Source organism: Puma concolor, chromosome A3 (genome assembly GCF_028749965.1).
Source record: "Puma concolor isolate L17-30 chromosome A3, mPumCon1.1.hap2, whole genome shotgun sequence".
Lineage (NCBI taxonomy): Eukaryota > Metazoa > Chordata > Mammalia > Carnivora > Felidae > Puma > Puma concolor.
The window spans coordinates 53,359,193-53,386,818 of record NC_141669.1 but is presented as its reverse complement, the minus strand read 5'-3'; the positions used below and the strand labels follow the sequence as shown (position 1 = coordinate 53,386,818).

The 27,626-nt window shown below is 42.4% G+C and overlaps 1 protein-coding gene and 2 pseudogenes across 1 annotated transcript in view; 2 read left to right on the top strand and 1 right to left on the bottom strand.

Annotated features, from left to right (window-relative positions):
* Positions 1 to 27,626, bottom strand: part of FIGLA (folliculogenesis specific bHLH transcription factor) — an 86,485-nt gene that overhangs the window by 18,488 nt on the left and 40,371 nt on the right. The gene's annotated exons all lie outside the window — the stretch shown is intronic.
* LOC147582448 (large ribosomal subunit protein eL32 pseudogene) lies at positions 11,598 to 25,163 on the top strand (annotated as a pseudogene).
* LOC147582447 (high mobility group protein B1 pseudogene) lies at positions 26,154 to 26,772 on the top strand (annotated as a pseudogene).

The following is a 27,626-nucleotide window of genomic DNA, read 5'->3' as shown; positions in this document are numbered from 1 at the left end:
TCACAATCTCCCATCTACATTACCTAGCATTTGAGAATGCTGTGCACTGACACAGACACATGAAAAGTAAGACAGATTTGAACAAATTAGCTGCTTTTATAAGCTCAAGGTCCAAGGGCCATCTTTATCAGATCTACCACAGGCTACAATTTTGCAGATCTTTTCCCTGCATTTTCTGGCAACAGATGTTGCTTCTTGCAGGAGACGTGAAATCACTGCTGGCATGTCTTCTCCCCTGTGATCTGTAGGCTGCTTTTTAAAGAGGCTTTAATAATGCATAGGAAGGGAAGGGTGGTGCACGAATTAAACACCAAACCGCTGCCTTGAAATCAGGCCTGGTAGGCAAAGCGAATGGACCAGTGTTTAGCCTGAATCTTCCGGTTTGCATCAGGAAAGGGTTTGGATCCCAAAGCCTTTTCTCAGGATGCCATATGACAAGTGCAGGTCTGAGCCAACATCAGCTTGTCAAGTGCTGATTTTCATTACCTCCCAACTGCCTGGCCACACAAATCACTTCGAGCTAAAGAAGGAAAAAATGCTTTTCATTTAGCCATCAAGAGTTCTGGGGTAAGTACATATTTGACTGACATCTTAAAACTTAAAAAACTGACATCAAAAAGATGTTGCAGGTCTGGTAAAATACATCAAGAATCAGAAGCAAAGCAGTGAAAAGGAAGGGACGATTCTATGTTTGGATTCCCAATGCGTAGATTACATAACTGATGTCGCTGTGCCACCTGGGAAGTTTATAATATTGTTAAAATACAGTAAGAGTTGGCGAGTTTTCAGAAAGGATAAAGAAAGGATCTCCTTTCTTGTCCCCAAGTCCCAGTGCTTTCCACAGACACACAAAGCCCACCTCCAGGAGCAGATGAGCAAACTTCATCTCTGTTGTCAAGGAAACCAGTCTGTTCTTAGCTCTAGAATTAGAAAGCCTGTGTCTGGCTTCAGCAGTGCCTTATGCCCACTTCTCGATGAGGCCCGCCATTTCTTGCCCACTGGGGACACCGAAGACCATGTCACAAAATCACTAGCACTGGCCAGTGGAGTGGGGGCTCCTTCAACAGCCCAAAGCAACCCACCAGACGGGTGCACAGCCCATGCGAACAAATCCATGGGGGGAGAATTGAGTTCATCCACACAGAAAGGGAGAAGACAATTGACAAAGAACAAGCAATTGACCCACGTTACTGGGAATGGCTTAGGAAAATAGGATTGACCATCCAATGCCACCCAACACTTTTCCCTCCAAAACATTAACCCCAAAATTTCTCCAAAGAGTCAGCCCACTGGCATCCATCAATGGCTCAAACCTGGTGCTCTACTTGAGGCAGAGAGTGGGGCCCAGAAAAGCCTTTTGTGGTAAAGGATCTGGGTAAGTGCTTCCCTGTTTGGGGGAAAGCATTTGGAGAGTTGGGGGTAGGACAGGGGTCTGAGAAGGAGAGAGGAGAACCACAATATTATTACCACCAAGGAAGTGGGAGTCTGAGATGGAAAAGAAACAGAGACAGAATGAACAGCCTGCTGGCAGGAGAGGGGAGAGGACGACTGGTATCTTCAGGGATATGCTCTGTGGAAACCAAGCATGGAGAATAAATTAAGGGGACCCTGAAGTTATACATGTTAAGGACATGGGTTGCCCAGAAAACAACCCATGTGCTTGATCCTCTGAACTCCCTGAGCCCACATGGTCAGAAGTGAGTACCCTCTACCTTGCATTATACCTATTTGGATACATGCTTTATCTATTCTTGCAAACCAGGAGCCCCACAGATCTATTTCTGACCCATCCTCCACAGCTCTGGAAGAACTGCTTACACATATGAGGACTGATTAGGGTCTGTCGAGTTTTCCTGAATGAATGAATGAATGAATGAATGAATGCTTATTCTAGACACTGTGAAATCACCTACAGAAAGTGCTCACAATTTTGTAGTGATCCTGAGAAAGAATTTTAAGATTTTTATCTCTCGAGTTCAGAGAGTATTAGTTGGGATTTCACTTCCTGTGGTGCTTTATCCAACTGTCCCAATTATTGCAATTGCCTTATTATAATTAATAATCCCACTGACAATGATGGTCCTTGTCAGCACAAGGAAGCTATAATAAGACACCAGAACAGAGAAATGGGGAATAAAGAACACTCTCTGAATTAAACCCTAAGAGTGGACACAGTGTTGAGGGCAGACTGACATAAGGATTAGCTGACAGAGGAAATGAGTCCTTGTCCAGTAGGAGTGGACTTTCACCTGACAGTGTAATCGCACAACCAAACTTCATTGCACACCCAGGTCAGTCCTGGAGGGATGGCACAGCCCTGGGGATGTGGTTTGTACAACACAAAGTTTAAAGTATCTCAGGTGCTTTGCTTGGATTTCTCAAACACCAGGAAGAATTGAGAGTCTCTAGCGGTACTTTTTAAAATCTCCCTTTTCCTTTCCAATTCACTGCACTCACATACGAAGCTACCACAAGCCTTTTCCCCCAAGCCTCAACCTCCCCACTGCCCAAAACTCCTCTCCTGAACCAGTGGCTATGCCTTAGTCCTACTTCCCTCCTCCTCCCTCTTTCCCCTCACTCCTTCCCTGACAACCTCAACTTTACTACACAAATTTAACCTCATTCAATTCAGCTTTCCTTTCTCCTACCCTGCCCACCTCTCCTTCCAAGCTCTGTCTCTTCTCCTACTTTCCACCCCAGAAGCCAGGAGTATAGGCTGAATTAGGCAGTCATGCCTTTCCTCCTCAAGAGGGTCCAACAGGGCAAGGGAAGTACCTATGTGCACAAACCAGAGTCTTCTTCAACTGCCAAGGGAGCAGAAAGGTTGAGAAACATCAGATAGATGGTAATGACTTCTCCCCCATCCCCTAAAGACTGTATAAGGAGGAAGGAGAACCAGACAAGCATGAAGGCATAAACGAGTACTGCAGGGCAGTGGTTGGATAAAAGCTGGGTTAAAGGGTGGGCCAGCTGGGCGGGAGCCTGGAGCACCAATTATCAAGCCACACTAAAAAACCATTGGCACAGGGGCGCCTGGGTGGCGCAGTCGGTTAAGCGTCCGACTTCAGCCAGGTCACGATCTCGCGGTCCGTGAGTTCGAGCCCCGCGTCGGGCTCTGGGCTGATGGCTCAGAGCCTGGAGCCTGTTTCCGATTCTGTGTCTCCCTCTCTCTCTGCCCCTCCCCCGTTCAAGCTCTGTCTCTCTCTGTCCCCAAAATAAATAAACGTTGAAAAAAAAAAAAAAATTAAAAAAAAAAAAAAAAAAAAACCATTGGCACAAGTTAACTCTAGTTCGTGTAGAAATACAGTGTTAGTTAACCACTTTTTCATAGAAAAAATAGCTAGAAACCACACTAGCTGAGGTTTCTATACAAGACTCCTCCCATTGTGGCGAAATTTAAACTGGTTCTGCTCCCACTAAGCAGACAGAAAACTTATGACAGCTCCTTGACCATGTTGATGTATAATTTTCAAGTATTTTTGCAAAATGCTCCTCGAGTCTTCATGGTATAAACATAACAGTCCCCAGAGGTCTGTCACCACATCCAGTTGAAATTTCTAAACAAATAAGAAAGAGTGCTATGTACTGAGATAAGTTAATTAGCTTACATAAAGTCTAGAACTTGTCATATGCCTTTCAAGAAGCTGCCTGGTTCAGAAAATCTTATTGAGACTTTCTTGACTTTGGGCATGTAAAGAATCTAGTTCTTCCCACTCTTGATTTAAAAGAAAAAAAAGTTGAGGGGCACCTGGGTGGCTCAGTCAGTTGAGCGTCCGACTCTTGATTTCGGCTCACATCATGATCTCACGGTTTGTGAGTTTGAGACCCACAGTGGGCTCCGCAGTGTCAATGCTGGGGATTCTCTCTCCCCTCTTTCTCTGTCCCTACCCTGCTTGCTCACTCGCATGCTCTCTCTCTCTCAAAATAAATAAACTTGAAAGAAAGAAAGAAAGAAAGAAAGAAAGAAAGCAAGCTGAATAAATAAATACTTAAATAATATCAGCCTGGAGAGAGGCAGAATCATTAGTCCACCCAATATACTCATAAAGGCACAATTCAGGAGAGAAAGACCATCCCTGTTATAAAAAGGATACTTCAGGCTTGACACTATTTTGAAACATTTAATTCATCCCAGTTCTGTTCTGATTCCATCTCCTTAAGAATTCTGTGGGGGCACCTGGGTGGCGCAGTCGGTTAAGCGTCCGACTTCAGCCAGGTCACGATCTCGCGGTCCCTGAGTTCGAGCCCCGCGTCGGGCTCTGGGCTGATGGCTCAGAGCCTGGAGCCTGTTTCTGATTCTTTGTCTCCCTCTCTCTCTGCCCCTCCCCCGTTCATGCTCTGTCTCTCTCTGTCCCAAAAAAATAAATAAAAACGTTAAAAAAAAAAAAAAAAGAATTCTGTGATTCAGCTCCTCACATCCATTTGAGGCCAAAAGAGAGCAAGTTCTGGCAAATATACCACAAATTGCCTCTAATCATTCACTACCACTCTTCAGAGTGGAAATCATTATCCCCATTTTACAGAAAAGGAAACTGAAGCCCAGAGCATTAAAGTTTCTCAGAAACATGCAGCTAATAAGTGGTGGAGCTGAACACCAGCCCTGGGTGCGTCTGATTCCAAAGTCCAGTGCACCAAGAGGCCTCTGATTATTTCTCAACGTTTATTTATTTTTGGGACAGAAAGAGACAGAGCATGAACGGGGGAGGGGCAGAGAGAGAGGGAGACACAGAATTGGAAACAGGCTCCCGGCTCTGAGCCATCAGCCCAGAGCCCGACGCGGGGCTCGAACTCACGGACCGCGAGATCGTGACCTGGCTGAAGTCGGACGCTCAACCGACTGCGCCACCCAGGCGCCCCAACCTCTGATTATTTCTAATAGCTTATTTACTTAAAAAGAAAATTAATCACCACTTAAGAGACTTGTTTATAAATGAAGACAAAAATCTGGTCATGGATGACCAGAATTTTTTAAATAATTACAAATATTATAAAATATTCCAATTTAGAATGGTGTCTACCTAGTTATCCATTACTCACTCTCCCCCAACTTTTCATTAAGAACTTATGTTGACTCGCACACTAAATCAGATCAGAACTCATAAAGACTCCAGAAACAAAGACTGACGATTAGACTAGAGCCAGGACAATGGATGAACATTTACTCATCAAAGACCTATGAGATTGAAAAGAGAGACACAAACAGAGACTGACACAGGCACTTGTCTTTGTCCCTTTGTGAAGAGAAAAATCAGATAGAAGGTGATATCTTATTCCTCCCCTACTGCCTGCCTTCTGGCTCTGAACCTCCAGAAAATTTAGCAACCTTCCCAGTATGATGTGGAGGTTGTTCCTTGAGAGGCCAGAGTCATTTCACACACGCCACAACCGTGAACATCTCTCATGCTATGTCTGTACCAGGACTGCAGTGTCAGTCAAGCAACATGGCTGGGGACAGACACGATTCCAATACTACGCTGCAGCCAGGGATTTGAAGACACAAATAAGAAGTGGCTGTAACAGGTTATGTGTGGGAATCAGATAAAGGCTACTTATATAAAGATATATAGCTATAGACGTAGATATAGATATGTCATTCAACGTGAATAAAAACTGTTAGCTATCTAGGAAAAATAAATGTAAACAAACTATGTGTTGCATTATTTATATCAAAGCCAACAAAATTCAAGGTAAAAACCTCTAGATAATGCAAAGATTATTTTTATCTTTGAAGAGAGTAGTTCCCACAATGAAAATACCATATTGAATGATTATGCATCAAACAACATAGTATTGGATTATATATATATGTATTTTGATATATGTGTGTGTGTGTGTGTGTGTGTACACACACACACACACACACACATATATATATGTATCAAAACCAATTGGGAATCGGTCAGAAAATAACAGGATCTCAATAATAATGGATGACATTAATATGCTTGTCAGTGCATAACAAATTAAAGAGGTTAAAACGAGTGTGTGGGGGGAGAGAGGGTAAAAAAGCCTGAATAAGTTGATTAGACTTAAATGTATCCCTCAGTACCCACATTCTCACAATACAAACTCAGGAACCAATAGGTTTGGGTGACAAACTTGGAGTGCAAATTAACATTATAAAAAGCAATTTCACTGCAAGCACCAAGAACAGGGAAAAATTCCTCTTAAAATAAACAATCCAGCAAAACATTTCTTCATTCTAAGAGAAGCATCATTTATCTTCAGGGGGACAGTGGGGTTTTATGTTTTCTTTTGTTTTTTATTTTTTGGGTCTAAGAAATTTTTTGATGGCCCTCTTAAAAAGTGAAAAGTGAGTTCCTTCTTCCCTTGCTATGAAATAAATATATATACTAGTCTCTACCCCTAGTTCCTGACACAGAGCTCTTAAAACCCTTGTAATCTCCTGAGAAACAGGGGTGCTAGAAACATCTTTTTTTCCCTAGTATTTGGTCTTTGACCCAGGTTCCTGACCCACAGCTTAAACCCTTGTAATTTTATGACTGATAGGAATGAAAGGCACATCTACACAGAGTTCTTAAATCTCTTGGAGTTTCCTGCATTATAGGAACATCTTTTGCACTAATGAAGTGAATCTTGGTGGGCTTCAGGATGGGGGCTAGTCACCGGAAAGATGAAGGTATGATTACAAGCTTAGAACTTTCAGTCCTATCTCTCATCTTCCAGCACAGGGAGAGGAGCTGGAAATTGAGTTAATTGACAATGTCTTTGTGATGAAGCCTCCATAAAAATCCCTAAAATACAGGATTTGGAGAGTTTCAGTATGGTGAATGCATCCACATGCTAGGAGGGTAGACTACCCCATCTCCAAAGAGAGAGAAACTCCTATACTTGAAACCCTTCCACACCTCACTCTATGTACTTCCTCATCTGACTGTTCATCTGTATCCTTTATCATATCCTTTGTTATATAATAAACCAGTGGACATAAGTAACTCCCTAAGTTCTGTGAGCTGTTCTAGTAAATTATTAAATGCAAAGAAGGGCTGGGGGAACCCCTGATTTATAGCCAGTCAGAAGTAGCAGAGGCCCAGGCTTGCAACTGGCATCTGAAGTGGGTGTAGTCTTGTGGGACTGAGCCTTTGACCTGTTGGATCAGATGCTAAGTCCAGCTCTGTAGTGTCAGAACTGAATAGAATTATAGGATGCCCCACTGGAATTATGGAGTTGATGTGGAAAAAACCACACACACACATTTCATGTCAGAAACGTTGTGGGTAAAGGAAACAAGTTCCTTTTACTTGCCAACCCTCATCAACCTTGATGTGGAAGAAGATGGGGAAACAAAGGGATAAACTGCCCTGCAGAAAGAGTAACAAAAAAATGAGAAGTGGCGTTCCAACAGCAAATGGGGAAAGACGAGAGATGCAAGAACAGGCAGTGTCACTGGAACAAGAACACGGCAAAGAACAGGGGCCTACAGAAAGAAACAGACAATGAAAAATTCCCTCTGATGGAGAATGGCCAATAAATTTCAAGAATCATTGATGCTGAGTTGAATTTAAAAGTTGTTTCTGGCCCTACACTATAAATCCCTTCTCTGTGCCTAATCCTTTGATTAGGAGTCTGACGTGCAGAAGAGCCTTGTGTTAGTGGTGCTTTGGGAGAATAAAGGAGAAAGGACAGTGTTTAGTGAGGGCAAATGTATTAACAAAGAGGGCAGCTCCTCTGGGAGGCAAGCTGTCAAGTATGATGGACACCCTTGTTCACCAGTATCTGTTTCTCCTCCATTTCTGGGTACAGAAGAGGATGATAGTTTCCCACTCTCTTCCAGCTCAGCACTGCCTATGTCCTTCTGTGATCAATGCAATATGAGCAGAAATTCATCTGGGAAGAAGCATTTTAGAACCCATCCTCCTGCTACAGCCACCAGCAATTTCCAGATGGTGACAACTCCATCAGCCTGTGAGGGAGACATGGGACAGGTCCCCCCCAAAACTCCATAGACACACAGCAGGAGCAAGAGATACATTTCTGTTGTGTTCAGCCACTGAGGTCATGGAGGGGCTTGATACTTCAGTGTAATAGGCCTGTCATAACAAATAATCTGAATGAGGCCACCATCAGAAGCACCAATAATATAGACTAAGAGGCAGACTAAAATAAAAGCCCCTCCTCCCAAAATGTCTTGGGGAATCTGTGAAAGGTAAGGAGTACCTTCCTTCCCACAGTTTGTGGAGTAGAGATATGAGGCATTTTGATTGCATATTAAAAGAAAGGTAAACTGCATATCAAAAATGGGTGGGAGGTCTTAGAGACATTTGGACTACATATTGATGGAACATTTATAAAAATCTACAAATCAGGACACAAAGGAATCTCCAATAAACCCTAAAAATTGAGAAAGACATATTCTCTGACCACAAAACTAGGTAATACATTTTTAACAACAAACAAAAAATGCCACCTAGAAATCTTAGAACTCTCCCCTAAATAACATCTGTTCACAAAGGAAATCTAAACTGCAATTGCATATTATTTTTTAAAATGACAAAAGGGACACTATATATCAACAATTAGTGGCTGCAGCCAGAGCCACATTTAGAAACAAATTTACAGCCTTTAATGTTTTTATTAACAAGAATGAAGGAGCGCCTGGGTGGCTCAGATGGTTAAGCATCTGACTCCTGATTTTGGCCCAGGTCATGATCTCATGGTTTATGAGATTGAGCCCCAGCACAGAGCATGCTTGGGATCCTCTCTCCCTCTCTTTCTGTCCCTCCACTCTGTCTCTCAAAATAAATAAATAAACTTTCAAAAAAGAAAAAGAATAAAAATCAAATAAGCATTCAACTTTAAAAGTTAGAAAAACAGAATAGGCTTAAGGAAAGAAGAAGGAAATTAAGATATTAAAAATAATGAAATAATTAATCCAAGAGCTGGTTATAAATAAAGACATATTCTTAGCAAGTCAATTAAGAAGTAGCTAGCACAGAAAATTGGGAATGGGAATGGGAACATATCAGTTTATAGAGAGAAAATAAAAATTGACGAGGATAAGAGCAAAGCCAGCCTAGCCAATGCGGCTGAGGGGGGAACCGAGGGGAAGGAGGAATATGTGGGGTCACTCAGCCATGGCCTTGTTTTGGAAAATGGCTGCCCATTTGTGTTGAATGTTAGCATTTAATTTGGCAACGTCCAGAGAGAATCATATTTCAACAAGCTCTATGCATAATGAGACAACAGGAAGCAAAATTCTCAACATAGAGAACAATCCAATTCTGCTTTGCCGTTTTGGGGAGGGAAACAACAGATACATTTCTTCATGACTGTTCATGGTGCATCATCACATATCACACCACCCTGGATCTGGATCGTTGCCTCACACTAGGCCTGACTCACAAAGTGTCACTGGTTATTAGAGAGGTGGGAAGGAGCCAAAGTCTACCAGGGGAACAACCTGACCCCAAGGTGTGGTACAATAGGTGTGTTAAACCTCTGTAGGTGGTAATGATCAAGGCCTTCCCTCTCCTTTCAGGGCCAGGTCAAGCCCCTCCTCCAGCTTGAGCCCTTACTTAAAATCTGACTGGTAAGAATTTACCCTAATGCAAACTATGGACTTTGGGTGATAATGATATGTTAGTATAGGCTCATCAATTATAACACATGTAACATTCTTGTAGGGGATATTGATAATGGGGAAGGTTAAGCAGGTATGGGGGCAGGAGGCATATGGGAAACCTCTGTAGCTTCTGCTCAGTTTTGCTGTGAACCTACAAATGCTCTAAAATAAATCTATGCCAAAAATCTAACTATCATTTGCAGCTCTGACGAGGCGATCGCCACCTATTGTCCTTTGGCATTCACTAGCTTTCTCTCCCACTTTCCTTTCTGTCTTTCCCTTCCCTCACATCAGACCAGTCTGACCACCCTCGAGTCAGGAAGTCGGGACCATAATCTCAGCTCCTCCACCAGATACCCCAGCTAGTTGTGGACTTGAAGGCAAATCAGTTAATCAATTTTGACATGTCTTCAATCAGCAATTAAAATGAGGATATTGGTTTGTATAAGTTTTCAAACTCTCCTGAGAACACTGAAGGTTCTAAAGAAATGAATCAGTCATTCTATGAGCATTTGATTCCATCTGTTCTATTTGAAAGACTATAATAAGCCATGCTTTTAATATCCCTAACATAAATATGTCTGAGATTACCAATACCTTGTGCTAATTCTTCCTTTCCTGCTGCAGACTTGAGAACTGCCTAAAACATGTCCTGGGACAGGAGAGTTCTATTTCTGAGCTGGTAAATTTTTTGAGAGTAAAGCCTGTTTGTGTCTGTTCACATGAAAATGTACCATCAAGTCCATCACCAACAAATATGTGTGCTGGGCCCAATAAGACAGCTTGAGAAGCTCAGCTCCAATCAGAGCCAGGTCTTGACATTGCAAAACTAAGTGTTGGGTGTTCTTATATAACTTTATTTATACATACTGTTTCTTTTGGGGGAAGTAGAATAGTTACTGTTAAAAAAGAGAAATGGTCTGCTGGCTGAAGAGAGAGCCTTTTATTTTTTTTTTTCAACGTTTTTATTTATTTTTGGGACAGAGAGAGACAGAGCATGAACGGGGGAGGGGCAGAGAGAGAGGGGGACACAGAATTGGAAACAGGCTCCAGGCTCCGAGCCATCAGCCCAGAGCCTGATGCGGGGCTCGAACTCACGGACCGCGAGATCGTGACCTGGCTGAAGCCGGACGCTTAACCGACTGCACCACCCAGGCGCCCCAAGAGAGCCTTTTAAAAGAAAATATGAGATACTTATGACCAAAGCGATCAAGTTCAAAGTGAAGCATCAAGTCAGACTCAGCCAGTACCAACTGATCCTTCAACTCTTTGGCTACAGAACAACAGTGACATAAACAGGAGGAAGGCCACAAAAACTCAAAAGACAAGAAAATACAGTAGCTATTATCTATCTTTGGAACTCACCTCCTAGGACAACAAAATGCATTCAAGTTCTTGATATGCTTTGTAGCAAACCCTGGCAAAATAGCTATAGAGTCTCTGCCATAGAACATGTATCTAATGAGCCTGAAAATGAGGTTCTTGGCTATATTCAATCTAAAACATACATCATAATGTATTTTTTAAGTTATGTAATATTTAAGTTTGACAGTGCATGTTTAACATTGCCCATGAGGGAAAAACACACGCTCTCTTGTAAAAGCTTATTAAATCTTATACCATAGACCTTGTCATATATGCATTAAGTGGAAAGCCTCCTTCAAAAATATAGTGCTGCTGTCAGATAGCACAGTCCACCCAAGAATCTAAGACAGTGGATTTAATGACTTAGCTAAGTAGGTCAAAATTATCACTGCAAATCACATCTTATGATGGATTAGGTTCCCAAGTCCATTAATATGGCCAAAATTAGTTAAAGTGAAAATTATCCTTGAACATCTCAATGGCTAGGAAGAATAGAGCTCTATGTATCGCCCTATACAGTAATGTACGTGGGCAATTATGTAACATGTACATTGTAACGTATGACTCACAAAAGAGTATGTGCAAAATATAATCTGGTCATATTACCCTGTTTCTCTAGGAGTCGGATTACCATGAGATACATGTGAGCATGAAGAACCTGCTCTACATGAAATGTTCAGGCTTGCTGATGGAAATGAAGGAATTTGTGGTTCTCTTTACGCTGCTTCTTGGACATGACAATCACCCAGGTAATTTATAAGGGAGAATACATGCTTTGAAACCCTTAACATTAATACAAGAAGAGAAGAAAATGTTTTTTCATCTCAATAGGCATGTAAAATCTCAAATAAGTTTGTAAAATTTGGAAATACTTCTCTTTAAAAATAAACCTATTTAAAAATAAACCTGGTTTTAAAAACCCAGGAGTAGAGACCTCCCAAAAGCATGGTTGTACAAGTATCATATGACTTCACTCATATGAGGACTTTAAGACACAGAACAGATGAACATAAGGGAAAGGAAGCAAAAATAATATAAAAACAGGGAGGGGGACAAAACAGAAGAGACTCATAAATAAGGAGAACAAACAGAGGGTTACTGGAGGGGTTTGGGGAGGGGGGATGGGCTAAGTGGGTAAGGGGAATTAAGGAATCTACTCCTGAAATCATTGTTGCACTATATGCTAAATAATTGGGATGTAAATTAAAAAAAATAAAATAAAACAAAAGCATGGTTGTAGCTTATTTATTTTTTTATTTATTTTTTTTTTGGGGTAAGCCTATTTTTATTTTATTTTAATTTTATTTTTATTTATATATGAAATTTATTGTCAAATTGGTTTCCATACAACACCCAGTGCTCATCCCAAAAGGTGCCCTCCTCAATACCCATCACCCACCCTCTCCTCCCTCCCACCCCCCATCAACCCTCAGTTTGTTCTCAGTTCTCAACAGTCTCTTAGGCTTTGGCTCTCTCCCACTCAAACCTCTTTTTTTTTTTTTTCCTTCCCCTCCCCCATGGGTTCCTGCTAAGCCTCTCAGGATCCACATAAGAGTGAAACCATATGGTATCTGTCTTTCTCTGTATGGCTTATTTCACTTAGCATCACACTCTCCAGTTCCATCCACGTTGCTACAAAAGGCCATATTTCATTTTTTCTCATTGCCACGTAGTATTCCATTGTGTATATAAACCACAATTTCTTTATCCATTCATCAGTTGATGGACATTTAGGCTCTTTCCATAATTTGGCTATTGTTGAGAGTGCTGCTATGAACATTGGGGTACAAGTGCCCCTATGCATCAGTACTCCTGTGTCCCTTGGATAAATTCCTAGCAGTGCTATTGCTGGGTCATAGGGTAGGTCTATTTTTAATTTTCTGAGGAACCTCCACACTGCTTTCCAGAGCGGCTGCACCAATTTGCATTCCCACCAACAGTGCAAGAGGGTTCCCGTTTCTCCACATCCTCTCCAGCATCTATAGTCTCCTGATTTGTTCATTTTGGCCACTCTGACTGGCGTGAGGTGATATCTGAGTGTGGTTTTGATTTGTATTTCCCTGATAAGGAGCGACGCTGAACATCTTTTCATGTGCCTGTTGGCCATCCGGATGTCTTCTTTAGAGAAGTGTCTATTCATGTTTTCTGCCCATTTCTTCACTGGGTTATTTGCTTTTCGGGTGTGGAGTTTGGTGAGCTCTTTATAGATTTTGGATACTAGCCCTTTGTCCGATATGTCATTTGCAAATATCTTTTCCCATTCCATTGGTTGCCTTTTAGTTTTGTTGGTTGTTTCCTTTGCTGTGCAGAAGCTTTTTATCTTCATAAGGTCCCAGTAATTCACTTTTGCTTTTAATTCCCTTGCCTTTGGGGATGTGTCAAGTAAGAGATTGCTACGGCTGAGGTCAGAGAGGTCTTTTCCTGCTTTCTCCTCTAAGGTTTTGATGGTTTCCTGTCTCACATTCAGGTCCTTTATCCATTTTGAGTTTATTTTTGTGAATGGTGTGAGAAAGTGGTCTAGTTTCAACCTTCTGCATGTTGCTGTCCAGTTCTCCCAGCACCATTTGTTAAAGAGACTGTCTTTTTTCCATTGGATGTTCTTTCCTGCTTTGTCAAAGATGAGTTGGCCATACGTTTGTGGGTCTAGTTCTGGGGTTTCTATTCTATTCCATTGGTCTATGTGTCTGTTTTTGTGCCAATACCATGCTGTCTTGATGATGACAGCTTTGTAGTAGAGGCTAAAGTCTGGGATTGTGATGCCTCCTGCTTTGGTCTTCTTCTTCAAAATTACTTTGGCTATTCGGGGCCTTTTGTGGTTCCATATGAATTTTAGGATTGCTTGTTCTAGTTTCGAGAAGAATGCTGGTGCAATTTTGATTGGGATTGCATTGAATGTGTAGATAGCTTTGGGTAGCATTGACATTTTGACAATATTTATTCTTCCAATCCATGAGCAGGGAATGTCTTTCCATTTCTTTAAATCTTCTTCAATTACCTTCATAAGCTTTCTATAGTTTTCAGCATACAGATCCTTTACATCTTTGGTTAGATTTATTCCTAGGTATTTTATGCTTCTTGGTGCAATTGTGAATGGGATCAGTTTCTTTATTTGTCTTTCTGTTGCTTCATTGTTAGTGTATAAGAATGCAACTGATTTCTGTACATTGATTTTGTATCCTGCAACTTTGCTGAATTCATGTATCAGTTCTAGCAAACTTTTGGTGGAGTCTATCGGATTTTCCATGTATAATATCATGTCATCTGCAAAAAGCGAAAGCTTGACTTCATCTTTGCCAATTTTGATGCCTTTGATTTCCTTTTGTTGTCTGATTGCTGATGCTAGAACTTCCAGCACTATGTTAAACAACAGCGGTGAGAGTGGGCATCCCTGTCGTGTTCCTGATCTCAGGGGAAAAGCTCTCAGTTTTTCCCCGTTGAGGATGATGTTAGCTGTGGGCTTTTCATAAATGGCTTTTATGATCTTTAAGTATGTTCCTTCTATCCCGACTTTCTCAAGGGTTTTTATTAAGAAAGGGTGCTGGATTTTGTCGAAGGCCTTTTCTGCATCGATTGACAGGATCATATGGTTTTTCTCTTTTTTTTTGTTAATGTGATGTATCACGTTGATTGATTTGTGAATGTTGAACCAGCCCTGCATCCCAGGAATGAATCCCACTTGATCATGGTGAATAATTCTTTTTATATGCCGTTGAATTCGATTTGCTAGTATCTTATTGAGAATTTTTGCATCCATATTCATCAGGGATATTGGCCTGTAGTTCTCTTTTTTTACTGGGTCTCTGTCTGGTTTAGGAATCAAAGTGATACTGGCTTCATAGAATGAGTCTGGAAGTTTTCCTTCCCTTTCTATTTCTTGGAATAGCTTGAGAAGGATAGGTATTATCTCTGCTTTAAACGTCTGGTAGAACTTCCCTGGGAAGCCATCTGGTCCTGGACCCTTATTTGTTGGGAGATTTTTGATAACCAATTCAATTTCTTCGCTGGTTATGGGTCTGTTCAAGCTTTCTATTTCCTCCTGATTGAGTTTTGGAAGAGTGTGGGTGTTCAGGAATTTGTCCATTTCTTCCAGGTTGTCCAGTTTGTTGGCATATAATTTTTCATAGTATTCCCTGATAATTGTTTGTATCTCTGAGGGATTGGTTGTAATAATTCCATTTTCATTCATGATTTTATCTATTTGGGTCATCTCCCTTTTCTTTTTGAGAAGCCTGGCTAGAGGTTTGTCAATTTTGTTTATTTTTTCAAAAAACCAACTCTTGGTTTCGTTGATCTGCTCTACAGTTTTTTTAGATTCTATATTGTTTATTTCTGCTCTGATCTTTATTATTTCTCTTCTTCTGCTGGGTTTAGGCTGCCTTTGCTGTTCTGCTTCTATTTCCTTTAGGTGTGCTGTTAGATTTTGTATTTGGGATTTTTCTTGTTTCTTGAGATAGGCCTGGATTGCAATGTATTTTCCTCTCAGGACTGCCTTCGCTGCGTCCCAAAGCGTTTGGATTGTTGTATTTTCATTTTCGTTTGTTTCCATATATTTTTTAATTTCTTCTCTAATTGCCTGGTTGACCCACTCATTCGTTAGTAGGGTGTTCTTTAACCTCCATGCTTTTGGAGGTTTTCCAGACTTTTTTCTGTGGTTGATTTCAAGCTTCATAGCATTGTGGTCTGAAAGTATGCATGGTATGATTTCAATTCTTGTAAACTTATGAAGGGCTGTTTTGTGACCCAGTATATGATCTATCTTGGAGAAGGTTCCATGTGCACTTGAGAAGAAAGTATATTCTCTTGCTTTGGGATGCAGAGTTCTAAATATATCTGTCAAGTCCATCTGATCCAATGTCTCATTCAGGGCCCTTGTTTCTTTATTGACCGTGTGTCTAGATGATCTATCCATTTCTGTAAGTGGGGTGTTAAAGTCCCCTGCAATTACCACATTCTTATCAATAAGGTTGCTTATGTTTATGAGTAATTGTTTTATATATTTGGGCGCTCCGGTATTCGGTGCATAGACATTTATAATTGTTAGCTCTTCCTGATGGATAGACCCTGTCACTATTATATAATGTCCTTCTTCATCTCTTGTTACAGCCTTTAAAGTCTAGTTTGTCTGATATAAGTATGGCTACTCCAGCTTTCTTTTGGCTTCCAGTAGCATGATAAATAGTTCTCCATCCCCTCACTCTCAATCTAAAGGTGTCCTCAGGTCTAAAATGAGTCTCTTGTAGACAGCAAATAGATGGGTCTTGTTTTTTTATCCATTCTGATACCCTATGTCTTTTGGTTGGCGCATTTAATCCATTTACATTCAGTGTTATTATAGAAAGATATGGGTTTAGAGTCATTGTGATGTCTGTATGTTTTATGCTTGTAGTGATGTCTCTGGTACTTTGTCTCACAGGGTCCCCCTTAGGATCTCTTGGAGGGCTGGTTTAGTGGTGACAAATTCCTTCAGTTTTTGTTTGGGAAGACCTTTATCTCTCCTTCTATTCTAAATGACAGACTTGCTGGATAAAGGATTCTTGGCTGCATATTTTTTCTGTCTAGCACACTGAAAATCTCGTGCCAATTCTTTCTGGCCTGCCAAGTTTCAAAAGAGAGATCAGTCACGAGTCTTATAGGTCTCCCTTTATATGTGAGGGCACGTTTACCCCTTGCTGCTTTCAGAATTTTCTCTTTATCCTTGTATTTTGCCAGTTTCACTATGATATGTCGTGCAGAAGATCGATTCAAGTTACGTCTGAAGGGAGTTCTCTGTGCCTCTTGGATTTCAATGCCTTTTTCCTTCCCCACTTCAGGGAAGTTCTCAGCTATGATTTCTTCAAGTACCCCTTCAGCACCTTTCCCTCTCTCTTCCTCCTCTGGGATACCAATTATGCGTATATTATTTCTTTTTAGTGTATCACTTAGTTCTCTAATTTTCCCCTCATACTCCTGGATTTTTTTATCTCTCTTTTTCTCAGCTTCCTCTTTTTCCATAACTTTATCTTCTAGTTCACCTATTCTCTCCTCTGCCTCTTCAATCCGAGCCGTGGTGGTTTCCATTTTGTTATGCATTTCGTTTAAAGCGTTTTTCAGCTCCTCGTGACTGTTCCTTAGTCCCTTGATCTCTGTAGCAAGAGATTCTCTGCTGTCAGCTATACTGTTTTCAAGCCCAGCGATTAATTTGATGACTATTATTCTAAATTCACTTTCTGTTATATTATTTAAATCCTTTTTGATCAGCTCATTAGCTGTTGTTATTTCCTGGAGATTCTTCTGAGGGGAATTCTTCCGCTTGGTCATTTTGGATAGTCCCTGGCGTGGTGAGGACCTGCTGGGCACTTCCCCTGTGCTGTGGTGTATAACTGGAGTTGGTGGGCGGAGCTGCAGTCAGACCTGATGTCTGCCCCCAGCCCACCGCTGTGTCCACAGTCCGACTGGTGTGTGCCTTCTCTTCCCCTCTCCTAGGGGCGGGATTCACTGTGGGGTGGGGTGGCCTGTCTGGGCTACTTGCACACTGCCAGGCTTGTGATGCTGGGGATCTGGCGTCTTAGCTGGGTTGGGTAGGCAAGGTGCACAGGGGCAGGAGGGGCAGGCTTAGCTTGCTTCTCCTTAGGTGATCCACTTCAGGAGGGGCCTTGTGGCCGCAGGAGGGAGTCAGATCCGCTGCCGAAGGTTTGGCTCCGCAGAAGCGCAGAGTTGGGTGTTTGCGCAGAGCGAGGAAGTTCCCTGGCAGGAACTGGTTCTCTTTGGGATTTTGGCTGGGGGATGGGCGGGGGAGATGGCGCTGGCGAGCGCCTTTGTTTCCCACCAAACTGAGCTCTGTCGTCAGGGGGCTCAGCAGCTCTCCTTCCCTTTGTCCTCCAGCCTTCCCGATTTCTGAGCAGAGCTGTTAACTTATGACCTCCCAGATGCTAAGTCGCGCTTGCTGTCGGAACACAGTCCGTCAGGCCCCTCCGCTCTTTTGCAAGCCAGACTCGGGGGCTCTGCTTGGCCGGCGAGCCGCCCCTCCGCCCCGGCTCCCTCCCGCCAGTCCGTGGAGCGCGCACCGCCTCGCCGCCCTTCCTACCCTCTTCCGTGGGCCTCTCCTCTGCGCTTGGCTCCGGCGACTCCGTTCTGCTAATCCTCTGGCGGTTTTCTGGGTTATTTAGGCAGGTGTAGGTGGAATCTAAGTGATCAGCAGGACGCGCGGTGAGCCCAGCGTCCTCCTACGCCGCCATCTTCCCTCTCCCCTCTCGGTTGTAGCTTATTTAATTTTTTGTTTTCAACGTTTATTTATTTTTGGGACAGAGAGAGACAGAGCATGAACGGGGGAGGGGTAGAGACAGAGGGAGACACAGAATCGGAAACAGGCTCCAGGCTCTGAGCCATCAGCCCAGAGCCCGACGCGCGGGGCTCGAACTCACGGACCGCGAGATCGTGACCTGGCTGAAGTTGGACGCTTAACCGATTGCGCCACCCAGGCGCCCCCGGTTGTAGCTTATTTAAAGCCATCCTTGTGTATAGCGAAGATAAGCACAAGCTATTAGGGAGGAGGCAATACTTTTCAAATCAAAGTTTTAATGTGTCAAACAAATGAAGACGTTTCTTTAAACATTCCCTTCTCAGAATTCCTCATAATATTTTGAGGAGTAAATCCCAGAATATTAGTTTTTCATTACAAAATTTATTGCGTGTGGGGCACCTGGGTGGCTCAGTCGGTTAAGCATCTGACTTCGGCTCAGGTCATGATCTCATAGTTCATGGGTTTGAGCCCCACATCCGGCTCTGTGCTAACAGCTCAGAGCCTGGAGCCTGTTTCAGATTCTGTGTCTCCCTCTCTCTCTGCCTCTCCCCTGCTCATGTTCTGTCTCTCTCTCAAAAATAAACATTAAAAAAATTTTTTTAAAGTTTATTACCTGTTTAAAGGCAAGGTGCTGGTATAAATATTTCAAATGAAGCAAGAAATTTTTTTGACTTTATTTTTCTGACAAGAAACTTACCAGACACCTCTGAAACCTAACAAGAGTACCCTAGCTTGCATATATTGTTAATATTTTTAATAAATCAAATGAGCTTAATTTGGCAATTTAGTTTACAATATTATCTGTTTACACATCATTCTACATTGACAATGAAAGCATTTGGATTTGACATTCCAAACAGCATGCATTTGACATTTTAAAACTCTGTGTAAATATCTGATAGAAGTAACAGCTAAAGAAAAATTTAATAGCATTGGACATTTTGTAGTATTAAAAGCACACTGACAAGAATTTTCTATCAAACACTAAAGATTTAAATTGGGCTGAGTTGCTTGTTCAATCAATTCCATCCAAATTGAACACTTAGAGAAAAAAAATGAATGCTGTTGTTAGATGTTGCCAATGATTCAACTGAGGAAAAAAAGCATCAGCAAATGCTATGTAGAAGGTAGGCTGGTGAGCAAAACCAGGCAACATCCTAGCAAACATAGAAATCACAGTTTGGTACAAGAAATGGGAATTGACCAGAAATACAGAAACATTGTACATGTACCTGTGATCACTGCTATTTAGCAGAGACACCAATGCCAGAAAATCGTATAGTTGAAGGATTTAGCCACCTGGTAAAGCAGGTCTGAGACAGCTTCCCAGTGGCAATGACATTTGAGCTAACACTACAAGGAAGAATGAGAGCAGGACTTAGGGGGCGGGGCACAAGTGGTGTTGGGAGACTAGTTAGAGGCCCTGCAGGTGTCCAGATGGGGTGATGGGGATGATGAGGCTTGGAGTTGGGGCATGAGGAGATGGTGAAAAGTACATGGGTTTGGGAATGTTTAGGAGACAAAAAAAAAAAAAAAAAAAAAAATCAAACAGGACTTTATGGTGACCTGGATGTGCCCTCTGGTTCTCTTTTTTTAAGCTTTGGATCAGTTAATGAAACAACCTAAGATTTCAAGGTGAACTGTTAAAGTGCCCCTACACTACACTTGCTATAGGTTTGGGTTTTGTTTTGCTTTGCTTTGTTTCTTATTCCCACACCCCTTTTCCAGACAGTGCCACAAAATACAGAATCAGAGAGTGAGCAAGTATATGCTATGGGAAGGTCTTCAGAGTATAGGAAATGGTGCTTAGACATAAAGGGGGCTGGTCTCCTCCTGAGGCACAGGGCACATCCCTGCGGCATTTCTAACATCCCAGCACAAAGCGGAGAAATGCCATGTGCCATCCACTGCCACACTATGGCCTTGGAACACACACCCCTCCTCCCCCCCGCCCCGCCCCCCGGAAGAGCAGCTGTCTGTGCTGACTAGGAAATTGCCTGCCCCTCCCTCTTGAGAAAGCACAGCAGATGCTTTTTATATAATGTCCAATTATTCCAAGGAATGTCATCATTTTTATGATTAATCAGTTGCACACATTCAGGGACATATGTGAGATGGGTATTCAAGGACAACAAAAGACCCTGCAGAGAGGAGATAAATTGAGCCCAGCATCTGTGGCCAATATATACAGAAACAAATTAACTGTATATATTGCATAAATACCTCTCTATGTAGATTACTGCCAAAACAAGGACTAATTTAATCTAAATTCATTGTGAAGCAAATCTATTTTTTAAATCTACAGGTTATACAAATGGTGAGGAAAAATTGTAAATAATAAATATCCCCTTGATAGAACTCAAATAATAATGAGCTAGGGAGCCTGCAACTGTGACGATCACATATAAAATAGCACCCAATAAATAAAAAAGAGTTTCTGTGCTCAAAAGGATTCTTTCAAAAAAGAATCAAATCAAGCAGGAATATTCCACCTTGCTTTGTAAGGCCCAGTTCAAATGTCAGCCCCTTTGTGAAGTTTTCTCTGATCTCTTGAGCAGAATTAATAGGCCTCTCCTCCGAGCCCTTACGACACTTGTCAGCGGGTAGTGGAATTATTTATCATGGGGTGTCTCTCGGGTGGTTCTCTTCGACTTCATTTTCCTAGCATACAACCCAACTTCCTTCTCATTCTGCGGCTTTGAAGAAAATGCAAATATGAGAAGCATTGACAGTAGAGCTGGCAGCTGCTAACACCAGGAAACTGTCCATGGGGCCAGGCACTAACCCCATGCAATCATTCCTTTCATCCTCACAATGATCCAAATGACAGAAGTCCCACCAAGATGAGCAAACCGAGCAACAGAGGTGAAAAGATGTGTCCTCAGCCACACAGCTAGTAAGTGAGGACAATCAGGATTCTAATTCAGGCAGTCCCACTCTGCCACCCTGCAGACTGGGGTGAGATGGGAAATCACTGGCCTGGGAGTCCAAATACCTGGAGTCAAGGTCTTTATTTGGTAGTTTACTAGCTGTGTCATCCTAGGATACTCACTGAGCACTCTGGCCTCTGAGATTCCCCCTACAACTCCACAGTTCCAGGTTTCATCCACACCCACCCGTAAAACAGCAACCGTCCCCTTAGTGGCTGGGCTTCCCACCAGTAAGCACAGCCTGCAGCTACTGGATTGGCATCTCAGCCAAACATTTTTGCTGAGACAAATGTTTCTGGCTGGATTTACTGGGGCATTCTTTCTTTCCTGGTGTCCTTACCCATCTTGCAGCTTTTAGGCTAAGTGCTGGGAGACGGCAAAGGTTTAGCAGATGGGTTTTCCTCGGCATTGCCTGGGGAGGGGGCAGCCATCTCCTACTGGGCATTACAGCCACCCTCAGACCTCTGGTGAAGCCCAAGTTGTTAAAAAGAGGACCAAGAAGTTCATGTGGTGCCAGTTAGACTGATATATCAAAATTAAGCACAACTGGTGGAAACCCAGAGGCACTGACAATAGAGTGTGCAGGAGATTCAAGGGCCAGATCTTGATGCCCAACATTGGTTACAGGAGCAATAAGAAGACAAAGCACATGCTGCCCAGTGGCTTCCCGAAGTTCCTGGTCCACAATGTCAAGGAGCTTAAAGTGCTACTGATGTGCAACAAATCTCACTGTGCAGGGATTTCACAATGTCTCCTCCAAGAACCACAAAGCATTGTGGAAAGAGCAGCCCAGCTGGCCATCAGGATCACCAATCCCAATGCCAGGCTGCGCAGAGAAGAAAAGGAACAGACAGCTTATGCGCATGTCGGATTTGTGTTAATAAAACCTAATACTACAAAAAAAAAAATGTTTAGCAAATGGTTCCTGCACTCCAGAACTAAGAGCTTAACAAGGGATTCAAACAAGGAAACCAAGTCTCAAGATACAATCCAATGCTGTAGGGCACGTGCTCACCCACTATGCCACATAGTCACTCAGGCAAGAGAAACTCATCCTGGCTTCTGCTACATTATTACCCTTCTCCTTATACTTTCTGTACAATATTTTGTGTTCCAGGGACAGTATCTTTGGGTCAGTGGCTTGTGAACCCCTTACAATTTTCAGACTGCCCTTTCTGAAACACCATTCTGTGATAAACAAACGGTTTCCCTTGTACTAGGGGGATTAGAAATTGAAAAAAATTTTTCTTTATAGTATGTCAACTACCAAAATCATATAGGAGCATTTGTTCCTTTCAGCTGCTGCCTTTGGATATGAGGCCAGTGTAATCTGTGTTTTTTTAGAAATGTATAAGAGTGGGACACCTGGAGGACTCAGTTGGTTAAGTGTCTAATTTCAACTCAGGTCATGATCTCATGGTTGGTGGGTGAGAGCCCCACGTTGGGCTCTGTGCTGACAGCTCAGAGCCCGGAGCCTGCTTCGGATTGTGTCTCCTTCTCTCTCTGCCCCTCCTCCACTTGCACTCTGTCTCTCTCTCTCAAAAATAAATGAAAATGTTTTAAAAAATTAAAAAAAAGAAACATATAATGGCATAATGTTTTAAAGGTTTTTAAGAAATCTTGAAATGATGGGGCGCCTGGGTGGCTCAGTCGGTTGAGGTTCCGACTTCAGCTCAGGTCACGATCTCGCGGTCCGTGAGTTTGAGCCCCGCGTCGGGCTCTGGGCTGATGGCTCAGAGCCTGGAGCCTGCTTCAGATTCTGTGTCTCCCTCTCTCTCTGCCCCTCCCCCATTCATGCTCTGTCTCTCTCTGTCTCAAAAATAAATAAATGTTAAAAAAAAATTAAAAAAAAAAAGAAATCTTGACATGTTTTTGCTGAAAGGAAAAACAGGTGTTTTGACATCCCAGGTTGATTACCTGCACCCAGAATGAAGGAAAGACCTTATATACATAGCAGAGAATGGAGAATAGCTCAGTTTCCATGACTGTTTTCCCCAGGCCACTAAGCACTCACTTGCAAAGCACATTCCTATTCTCAGGTTTGATGACCTGATTGCTTTATCCTGTGGGTCCTTTCCTCCTCCTCACCTATCTCCAGAAGTAAGATTAGAAATGTCACATATTTGGGGTGCCTGGGTGGCTCAGTCGGTCAAGCATCTGACTCTTGATTTCGGCTCAGGTCATGATCTCGTGGTCTATGGGTTCAAGCCCTGCATCAGGCTCTGTGCTGAGAGCATGGAACCTGTTTGGGATTCTCTCTCTGCCCCTCTCCTGCCCGCTCTCTCTCTCCCTCTCTTAAAATAAATAAACTTTTTAAAATGTCATATATTCAGAGATCAAAAGGAAACCTTTTTTGGAATCTGTTTATGTTTCTGGATCTTTCTCTTTGACATTATTGTCTGCTGTGTTCTTCAGGCTAAGCTAGGCTATGCGCACTAATGAGCTTTCTTTCCCCTGGCCTGTGTGCTTTCCCTGATCACACAAAGTAAAAGGGGAGAACCAAAGACAGAATGAGACCCTTTTGGCTCCTTCTCCTAGTAGGCTCTTCTTTGCAGGTCCTACCTGGGAATGGAGGAATGCATTTTAGATCCACTGGTGATTTGAATATGTGACCACAACAGTGATCATTGAGGACTCTGGCATTGACAAGGCTCTCCTAAGTCACAAGGCAGCATCCATTGTCTCTGAGAAGGTGGGAGCCTCTCTTTTCACTGCTTTAAATGTTGACCAGAAGAAACAGCGATGCTTCCACAATGCATTCCTAATGTATTACTCTATTACTCTAAACCTGGCAGCTATATATTTAAGGGATTTGGGGTCATAGGGAGGGAAGCTCCAAATACCATTAGAGCACATTAAAGAAGATGAAATTAGCTTAGGAATGTAAGCACATATCAAGCCATTAAATAATTTAAAAGGCACTTAGGGTAGCATTGAGCCATACAAGTATGAGCACTTCAAACTTCTTTGGTTGAACTGAGCTAAAATGTTTGGTAGGATTAAACTTGGAGGCTGGTGCAAAAACCCTGGAACTCTACAGAAAACATTCTATCATGTGGACACATTTTTAACAAGGGTGATCTCTTGGTCACTAACGCCATAGGAAATTGTGTATGTGGCAGTCATGGCCAGCTGCCTAGACAATATCACCTCCCTTTCTTCCTTCCTAACAGAATCTCAATTTTGTGCAACATACAATGTGTCCAACAAAAAACCTGTGTTTCTGGGGCACCTGAGTGGCTCAGTCAGTTAGGTGGCCGACTCTTGGTTTCGGCTCAGGTCAGGATCTCATGGTTCATGAGTTCAAGCCCCACATCAGGCTCTGAGCTGCCAGTGTGGAGCCTATTTGGCATTCTCTCTCTCTCCCCCTCTCTCTCTCCCCCTCTCTCCCCCTTCCCCACTCTCTTTCTCTCTCAAAAATAAACTTTATTAAAAAAAACCAAAATCTACATTTCTCAGCATTCCCTGAAGCTAGAAGCAACCATATGATACAGTCCTAGTCAATAACGTGCAAGTATAAATCTGCTGGGAATTTTTTGGAAACTCTAATTTCCTGATAGAAATGCTACTCCTTTCCCTCACCACTTCCTCCTCCTCTCTGAATAGAAGGTAGTTGAGAGATAAGAAATGGAGTATCTGGTTTGCAAACTTTCAAGAGAAAGAATCCCACTGAATACATCAGAGCAGAGAGATAGAAGGAGCCCAGTCTACTGGTGCCATAATGAGCTACTGTGTAAATCCCAGACTCTGACTTTGGAACTTTCTAGGTAAGGGAATAAATCCCTATTGGATTAAGCTACTGTGGTTGGGTTTCTGTTTCATGAAGTGGAGGCAACCCTTAATCAATATAGACACACAGACAGAAGTGTTTCCTGTCCAATATCACTTTGAAATTGGAAGGATAAACACAGGTGCTTGTTACAGGACCTTTCTCAACATTTTCTGTCCTAGGTACCTGATGATGCTTCAAGAGGGGGTAGAATACAGGGTCCTCAAATTCTCTTGACCATGGAAACTTTTATTTCATGTTACATTTCTTGAGAATAGTGTTTTACCAGATATACATTGGAAAGCAGTGTTTCAGGTGCATTTCTCTCTCTCTCCTGAACTAAGAAAAAACATGCCTTTCTAGAGCAATACAAATATAAATTCTTAGAAAAAGTTAAAACATAAAACATTGTAACTTTGCATACTGGGTTGAATAGTTATCTCCCTGAAATTCATGTCTCCCTGGAACCTGTGAATGTGACCTTATTTAGCAATAGGGTATTTGTAGAAAATTAAGAATAATTCAGGGTGGATTAGGATGGGCCCTAAATCCAACGATGGGGGACTTTATACGGAGAGGGAGATTTGGGTATAAAGAAACACAGAGGACACACAGGCACAGAGGAGAAGCCTATGTGATGATGGGGGCAGAGATTGGAGTCATGTGGCTGCAAGCCAAGGATACCAAAGACTGCTGCTAACCACCAGAAGTCAGGAACAGGCAAGGAAGGATTCTTCCTTTACAGCCTCCAGAGGGAGCACGGCCCAATGGAAACCTTGATTCCAGACGTCTACCCTCCAGAACTATGAACAAATACATCTACAGTTGTAAGCCATCCAGTTTGTAGTACTTTGTTAAGGCAGCCCTAGGGAACTAATATGCTTTGTGATGCTGTAATTGTAATAAAGTTTAAATCATTCTAAATTTGTCCCTGTGTCCAGGATGAGGATGAAGCGTCAACATGGGTGGAGGCCTGTCTCAGCCCCACCCGTCTCCTCTACCATATTTAAGATTCTTACAAGGAACTTACATTCTTCCTGTATTTTTCCCTTGAAACCAAATAGGATCTTGAAAACTGTAACATTAAAAAAGGAAGAAGCTGACATTTAGAAAGAAAGGTCCTGGACAGCCACCGCAGTACCCTAAGCTCCACAGAGGCAGCACTGGGGCAAGTGAGAGCCAGACGGGCACTGGGCGGCTCTGCCACATTGAGGAAAATAATTAAACATGGGCAAAGGAGATCCTAAGAAGCCCAGAGGCAAAATGTCATCATATGCAAACTTGCAGAGAGGAGCACAGGAAGAATCACCTAGATGCTTCAGTCAGCTCAGAATTTTCTAAGGAGTGCTCAGAGAGGTGGAGGCCCATGTGCTCAAAAGAAAGGAAAATGTGAAGACCTGGTAAAGGCAGACAAAGCCTGTTATAAAAGAGTAAATGAAAACGTACATCCCCCTCTAAAGAAGAAACAAAAAAGAAGTTCAAGGATCCCAATGCACCTAAGAAGCCTCCTTCGGCCTTTTTCTTGTTTGGTTCTGAGTATCACCCAAAAACCAAAGGAGAATATCCTGGTCTATCCGTTGATGATGCCGCAAAGAAACTGGAGAGGTGTGGAATCACACTGCCGCAGAGAACACGCATCCTTATGAAAAGAAGGCTGCTAAGCTGAAGGAAAAATATAAAAAGACTATTGCTGCATACTGAGCCAAAGGAAAGCCTGACACAGCAAAAAAGGGAGTCATCAGGGCTGAAAAAAGCAAGAAAAAGATGGAAGACAAGGAAGATAAGAGAGGAAGATGAAGAAGATGAACAAGTTCATCCTAGCGTAGTTTTTTGTTCTGGTCTATAAAACATTTAACCCCTCCCCCTTCCTGTACACAGCTCACTCCTTTTAAAGAAAAAAACTGAAATGTAAGACTGTGTAATATTTGTTTTTAAACTGTACAGGGTCTTTTTTTTTTTTTTTTTTGTATAGTTAACACACTACCAAATGTGTCTTCAGGTAGACCTATCCTGGTGGTATCTTCAATAGCCACTAACTTTGCCTGGTCGGTATGGGGGTTGTAAACTGGCATGGAAATTTAAAGCAGGTTCCTGTTGGTGCATAGCACTAATTAGTTATATATGGCGATGGTAGCTGGTTCATTTTCAGTGGTCTCTGATGCAGTTTATACAAAATAATTGTTGTTCTTGGGGCGCCTGAGTGGCTCAGTTGGTTAAGTGTCTGACATCAGCTCAGGTCATGATCTCATGGTTCATGGGTTCCATCCCTGCATTGGGCTCTATGCTAACAGGTCAGAGCCCAGAGCCTGCTTCAGATTCTGTGTCTCCTTCTGTCTCTGCCCCTCCCCTGTTCTCTCTTTATCGCTCAAAAATAAATAAACATTAAAAAACTGTTGTTGTATTAACTGAGTACCACTCTGTAATTGCAAAAAAAAAAAAAAGTTTAGCTATTTTGTTGACATTCTGAATGCTTCTAATACAATTTTTTTTTTTTTGAAGGGAGGGAGGACGGATGGACAGAAAATCCTGAAGAACAACTTTTCAGCAACCCTGGATTTGCCAGTAATTATGGCCTCACCTTGGGTCAGAGCCTTGTCTTCTCTCGGTTTCATCTGTGTGTTCTCTAGAACTCCAGGGGTGGACTGGAGGGTCTGCATGACTCCTTCTGCTTTGACATGCCAGAATTCCAGTGGGAGCATT